This window comes from Salmo salar, chromosome 19 (genome assembly GCF_965601325.2).
Source record: "Salmo salar chromosome 19, fSalSal1, whole genome shotgun sequence".
Classification (NCBI taxonomy): Eukaryota; Metazoa; Chordata; class Actinopteri; order Salmoniformes; family Salmonidae; genus Salmo; species Salmo salar.
In genome coordinates, this window is record NC_138309.1 from 32,608,239 (window position 1) to 32,615,159 (window position 6,921).

Here is a 6,921-nt window from a genome sequence, read left to right on the forward strand (position 1 = left end):
CGGTATCAAGAATATGCATATCCTTGCTTCAGGTCCTGAGATACAGGCAGTTAGATTTGGCGTTTTAGCGATATTTTTTTTTTTTTTTAAGGGTCCGATCCTTAAGAGTTTTTAAGCCTGCGGAAAAAGACGGAGAAAGACCGACATAGGCGTCGTCTTGATATTGACATGTTTTTCTAAACAACAGGCCTCTCGTGACCTCGAGTTGGGAATACATGTATGTTTGATTGCGAATCGTCTGTGGACACTGTCTGTGTCACGCTCGTTGTAAAGATGGGACCAAGGCGCAGCGGGAATGTGTATGCTCATCTTCTTTTATTAAATGATAAGAAAACAAAACAAAACACTTAATCAAAACAACAACGATGGAAAAAACTGTCCTGTGAGACTTCCAGCTACACATGGAACAACTACCCACAAAAACCCATGAAAAAACACCCCTACTAAATAGGACCTTCAATTAGAGGCAAAGAGGAACAGCTGCCTCCAATTGAAGGTCAACCCAACAAACTAAGCATAGAAATAGAAAAACTAGACACAGACATAGAAATAGACTAACATAGAACATTACCCCCCCAAAAACGAAACACATAAAACAAACACCCCCTGACACGCCCTGACCAACCTACAATAACAAACAACCCCTTTTACTGGTCAGGACGTGACAGTCGGACTATTGTGGAAAGTTCACACTACTCTAGCTGTTGTAGAGAAATAATTATCCCTAATGATAATGCTTCTCACTCCAATAACTAAAAGCTACTTTTCCCCTTAGGGCCACCATAAATAATACTATGTAAAAATAAAATTACACAATAAAAGTTTTGCTCCTGGCCAATAAATTAGCACGCAGGACTAAGTTTTACATCAGCTGGTTGAAAACTAGGCACACAGCAGATATCTGTAGACTTGCTTTTAGGCAGGACATTCTTTCCTGGCATGTACACTATTTTGACATGCTAACCTTGCAGGTTATTAACATTCCAAAATGTTAATGGATGCATCATTAGCCAGCAGCGTTTACAGCATTCTCCCCTCTGAGACAGTAACACAAGGATTTTGTTATTTTGTATCCGCAGATTGGTTCAATTGCTGTGAACTCCATGACTCACATTTTGATCCCACATCAAACACAGAAATGTCAGGACTTGTACTGTGACATTTTAAACCTCCATCCATTGTGGACTGAGTCTAATGGAGCCTCCCTCAGAATCACCAACAACTGGGAAAGAATAGCACCATTGAATGCTACTCCTATCTCTGTTTCTACTCTTGTTCTTTCAAAATATTAGAATTAATGCGTCAATACAGAAATATAAGTTTAGGCTCAAAACAGAGGTTTTGTCTACCCTAAGCTATCCCTTGCTATAAACTACAATCAACAGGTTTTATATTGGTATTACATTTTGCAATATAAACCGAAAACATTTAATGAAAACACATGCTGTATTGAGAGTAGCAACAGGGTAGATTTGAACCCAGAGCTGTTCGTGTAGGACGGAATCAGCTTGCCAAGGCTGGATCCTGGACAAACATTGCTATAAGTCTAATAGTTCATGATTTAATGATTTAAGAGAAAAGTATTATTTTGTGATGACTGACTTCTGCTTTGGAATCACACACTGAATGCTTTAATTAACTCTTATAACCCAGATAATCTGTTTACATTATCTTCACACATCAGCCATAACCATAAAATACAGATGTTGAAGGGAGTCATTTATATTGTGAATGAACAACTGAGCGCACAAGTTCTAAATGTCCGGGTCAGTGGAAAAAGGCCCTTTCCCCATTGCTGGAGGGAGAAGAGCTGTCCTTTATGTGAAAACGTTATTGGGATTCCATTCATTCCACGGTACTGAATTTGATGAGGATGTCACATAATAAATGCATGTTCCTCGTGCGTTCCTTGGCCTTGGTATTCAGCCATGGGAAACAGCGAACACTTATGACAAATAAGGACAGAGTGCTGATGCAGCCTAAGGGTTGGTCTACTGATTCCAAAGGAACCGTTAGTGTCTTTTCCTCATGTCTGCCTACTGGAGGAGCAAGAGGAGACGCACCTGTAAAGTGTTTGTCTTCACAGTTGATGACATGTCAGAACACAAGCTGTATAGTTTGAGTCTGCTGTCATGGCATGTATCTCCAGTAAGTTATTGGCTGTTTTTACATAAAAATGTACTGAGTTTGTTTTTTGTACGTGTTAGTAACAGTTACAGTTATACAACCTTAACAGCAACCCCACATACTAAACAACTCATAATTGCTATAGGCATGTCTTAAATTAGCCACCTGAGGTTAAATGGGATTCTAAGATGTCACTAGAGTAAGAAACATGTATGATAGAGTCAGAATATAACTAAATACATGAAATAGGCCCTATACCAATGCAAGTGTATATACTGTAGGCACGTGCACAGATAGGTGTCTACCTGTGCTGAGCACATGACCCCCCACTTGCCAAGAGCCCTTTTGGGTGGTGGTTATTATATAAATATATATATTTATTTTTTTGTATACAGTTTTTGTCGTTGTTGTTCTGCACCCACTGTTCGCAAGTCGTTGTGACACGTCGTCCAGCATTGAAAAAGGACAATATTTCTCAAAAGTAAATACAAGCCTAACGCAAAAGCCTCTCTCTGTTTTCAGGGGAAATATGGATCAGAGAGGGGTGTGGTATCCGTCATTGTGATGAAATACATAATTAATCCTTGTTTCCGTATTCCCTTCTCTAGACTTGATGACCTAGATTAAAATTACTTCGAGGCCCTGTCACTCCTGTATTGTAGCTGTGTTGTCTCCTACTCCGTGCCACTGGGCGACTATAGATGATTAATGGACAAGGTTACAAAGTATTTGCACAAATAAGTTGAAAACAATCGATCCAGTGCAGAGCACTGTCATAGCCCTAAGGGATATGCTTCCCCTGAAAGAATGTACAATCCCTCTGGCCAGGGTTCAATTGAGATGCAGATTGTGTCAGATTGATCAATGAGAACCACTGCTGAGCCATCAATCTAACAGGACTGGAATAGGGAAAAGGGAGGCATTAACATGTATAAGCTGGCGTGTCCCGCCAATGTCCTCTACCCAGTGTCTGAGAAGCAGCTACAGTATCCCACAGGGACATAGCAGCTACAAAACAGCAGCTCTTCTGTAAGTGTGAGACCCCTGGACAAGTGTTGTGGTAGGTGTAATGTGAGAACAACATGGGGCTCAACATCTTCGCTACGATTTTGATCTTGTCTGACAGTACAGTGTCCTAGTACATGCTCGTGATATTGAAACTCGGGTTATGACTTTACTTTCATTAATCTGATGACTGTTATTTATCTAATCAACTAACTAGGTTTAATTGTTACCTGATTAAATGGAAAGGGGGTTGGTTGGGTCTTTTCGCTGCACGCTTGTAAGGCTCTGATTGTCCAAAATGGGTCCCCACCTGTCTTCTACTGTTGTTCTCCTTTGCAGTCGTCCGGTATCCGGTGACTTGTCAAGTAGTTCTGAACAGAGTTTATTCTACTTCTGTTTTCTCTGAAAGATTCCTTCTGTGAAGATAAGCTACCCAGCCGTGCAGATGGTTCCTAGTGGGGTGATGAGAGTAGTGTGCTACGGTGGATTGAGCCGAGTAGTAGAATGGACCCACTTCAATTTGCTTTTCTAGATACTTTACTTAGGACAGATAATCAGCCATTCCAGTGATTGTTTGGGAGGTGACTTAACCTGTTATGGCTAGGGGGCAGTATTTTCACGGCTGGATAAAAAAACGTACCCGATTTAATCTGGTTACTACTCCTGCCCAGTAACTAGAATATGCATATAATTGGCTTTGGATAGAAAACACCCTAAAGTTTCTAAAACTGTTTGAATGGTGTCTGTGAGTATAACAGAACTCATATGGCAGGCAAAAACCTGAGAAGATTTCATGCAGGAAGTGGCCTGTCTGACAAGGTGTCGTTCTTCTTGTCTCTGTTTATTGAAGAGTGAGGATCTTAGCTGTCCCGTGACACTTCCTACGGCTGCCATAGGTTCTCAGAAGGCGGCAAAATACTGAATTGTGGCTTTGCAGGCTCTGGCTGAAACAAAAAGGTTAACCTCTTACATCTAGACGTTCCGCTAGTGGAACACCTGCTCCAATATCCAATGATAGGCGTGGCGCGAATTACAAATTCCTCAAAAATACAAAAACTTCAATTTTTCAAACATATGACTATTTCACAGCATTTTAAAGACAAGACTCTCCTTTATCTAACCACACTGTCCGATTTCAAAAAGGCTTTACAGCGAAAGCAAAACATTAGATTATGTCAGCAGAGTACCCAGCCAGAAATAATCAGACACCCATTTTTCAAGCTAGCATATAATGTCACAAAAACCCAGAAGACAGCTAAATGCAGCACTAACCTTTGATGATCTTCATCAGATGACACACCTAGGACATTATGTTATACAATACATGCATGTTTTGTTCAATCAAGTTCATATTTATATCAAAAAACAGCTTTTTACATTAGCATGTGACGTTCAGAACAAGCATACCCCCCGCAAACTTCCGGGGAATTTACTAACAATTTACTAAATTACTCACGATAAACGTTCACAAAAAGCATAACAATTATTTTAAGAATTATAGATACAGAACTCCTCTATGCACTCGATTTTGCAATATTCTAAGTACATAGCCCAGCCATCACGGGCTAGCTATTTAGACACCCGGCAAGTTTAGCCTTCACCATAATCAGATTTACTATTACAAAAGTTTGATTACCTTTTGTTGTCTTCGTCAGAATGCACTCCCAGGACTGCTACTTCAATAACAAATGTTGGTTTGGTCCAAAATAATCCATCGTTATATCCGAATAGCGGCGTTTTGTTTGTGCGTTCCAGAAACTATCCGAAATGGTAAATCAGGGTCGTGCGCATGGCGCAATTCGTGACAAAAAAAATCTAAATATTCCATTACCGTACTTCGAAGCATGTCAACCGCTGTTTAAAATCAATTTGTATGCCATTTTTCTCATAAAAAAGCGATAATATTCCGACCGGGAATCTCCTTTTCGGTATACAGAGGAAAAAACACAAAGACGGGGGAAGCCAGTGCACGCGCCTAAGCCCACAGTCCCTTGATCGGCCACTTGAGAAAGGCGATAATGTGTTTCAGCCTGGGGCTGGAATGACGACATTCAGGTTTTTCCCGGGCTCTGAGAGCCTATTGGAGCCGTGGGAAGTGTCACGTTACTGCAGAGATCCTTTGTAATGGAACGAGATGTCAAAGAAAGACAATAAATGGTCAGACAGGCCACTTCCTGTAAAGGAATCTCTCAGGTTTTGACCTGCCATTTGAGTTCTGTTATACTCACAGACACCATTCAAACAGTTTTAGAAACTTTGGAGTGTTTTCTATCCAAAGCTAATAATTATATGCATATTCTAGTTTCTGGGCAGGAGTAATAATCAGATTAAATCGGGTACGTTTTTTATCCAGCCGTGAAAATACTGCCTCCTAGCCATAACAGGTTAAAGAAGCAATAAAACTGGCCTTCTTTTGACTAGTTGAGTATCTGGAGCATTAGAATTTGTGGGTTCGATTACAGGCTCAAAATGGCCAGAAACAAAGATCTTTCTTTTTTAAGGATAGAATCCCACTGATGGGATTGCTAGCATGGCGCGAGATTCAAAATAACAAAAATCTAATAATTTCAATTTCTCAAACAATCAACTATTTTACACCAATTGAAAGATAAACATCTCCTTAATTGAACAACATTGTCCGATTTCAAAGAGGCTTTACGGCGAAAGCATAAAGTTAGATTATGTTAGGAGAGTACATAGCCAAAAAAGTACACAGCCATTTTCAATTCAAGGACAGGCGTCACCAAAAGCAGAAAACCAGCTAAAATTATGCACTAACCTTTGACAATCTTCATCAGATGACACTCCTAGGACATTATGTTAGACAATACATGCATTTTTTTGTTCTATCAAGTTCATATTTATATCCAAAAACAGCATTTTACATCGGCGCGTGTCGTTGAGAAAATGTCTCCCCCAAAACTGCCAGTGAATTTACAAAAAATACTCATTATAAAACGTGATTAAAGTATTAAACTGTTATTCAAAGAATTTTAGATTAACATCTGAATGCAACCGCATTGACAGATTTCAATATAACTTTACTGGGAAAGCACACTTTGCAATAATCTGAGTAAACTGCTCAGAAAAATACACTACGCAATACAGATAGCCGTCATGTTGGAATCATCTAAAATCATAAATAACATTAGTAATATTCCCTTACCTTTAATAATCTTCATCAGAAGGCAATTCCAGGAATCCCAGGTCCACACCAAATGTTGTTTTTTTCGATGAAGTTCATAATTTATGTCCAAATAACTCCATGTTGTTCCGTGTTGTTAGCGCGTTCAGTAGGCTACTCAAAATGTAGGGCGCGGGAGGGAAAAGTCACGACGAAAAGTTTAAAAAAAAATCTATTTACGTTCGTTCAAACATGTCAAATGTTCTTTAGCATCAATCTTTAGGGCCATTTTTAACGTGAAACATCAGTAATATTTCAACCGGACCTTTCCTGTGTCTTGAAAAATGTTTTGAAAAAAGTCTCATCTCACATGAACGCGCAATAATGATGTGACGACATCCCAGGGACATCAACTTCCCTTCCTTCTCATCCGGTCTCTGTTCATCATAGACGCTTCAAACAACTTTATAAAGACTGTTGACATCTAGTGGAAGCCATAGGAAGTGCAAAATGAATCCTTTGTCACTGTGTGTTCCATTGGCAATGACTCCAAAATAGTACAGCCACAAGATTTTCATTTCCTGCTTGTATTTTTTCTCAGGTTTTTGCTTGCCATATGAGTTCTGTTATACTTAGAGACACCATTCAAACAGTTTTAGAAACTT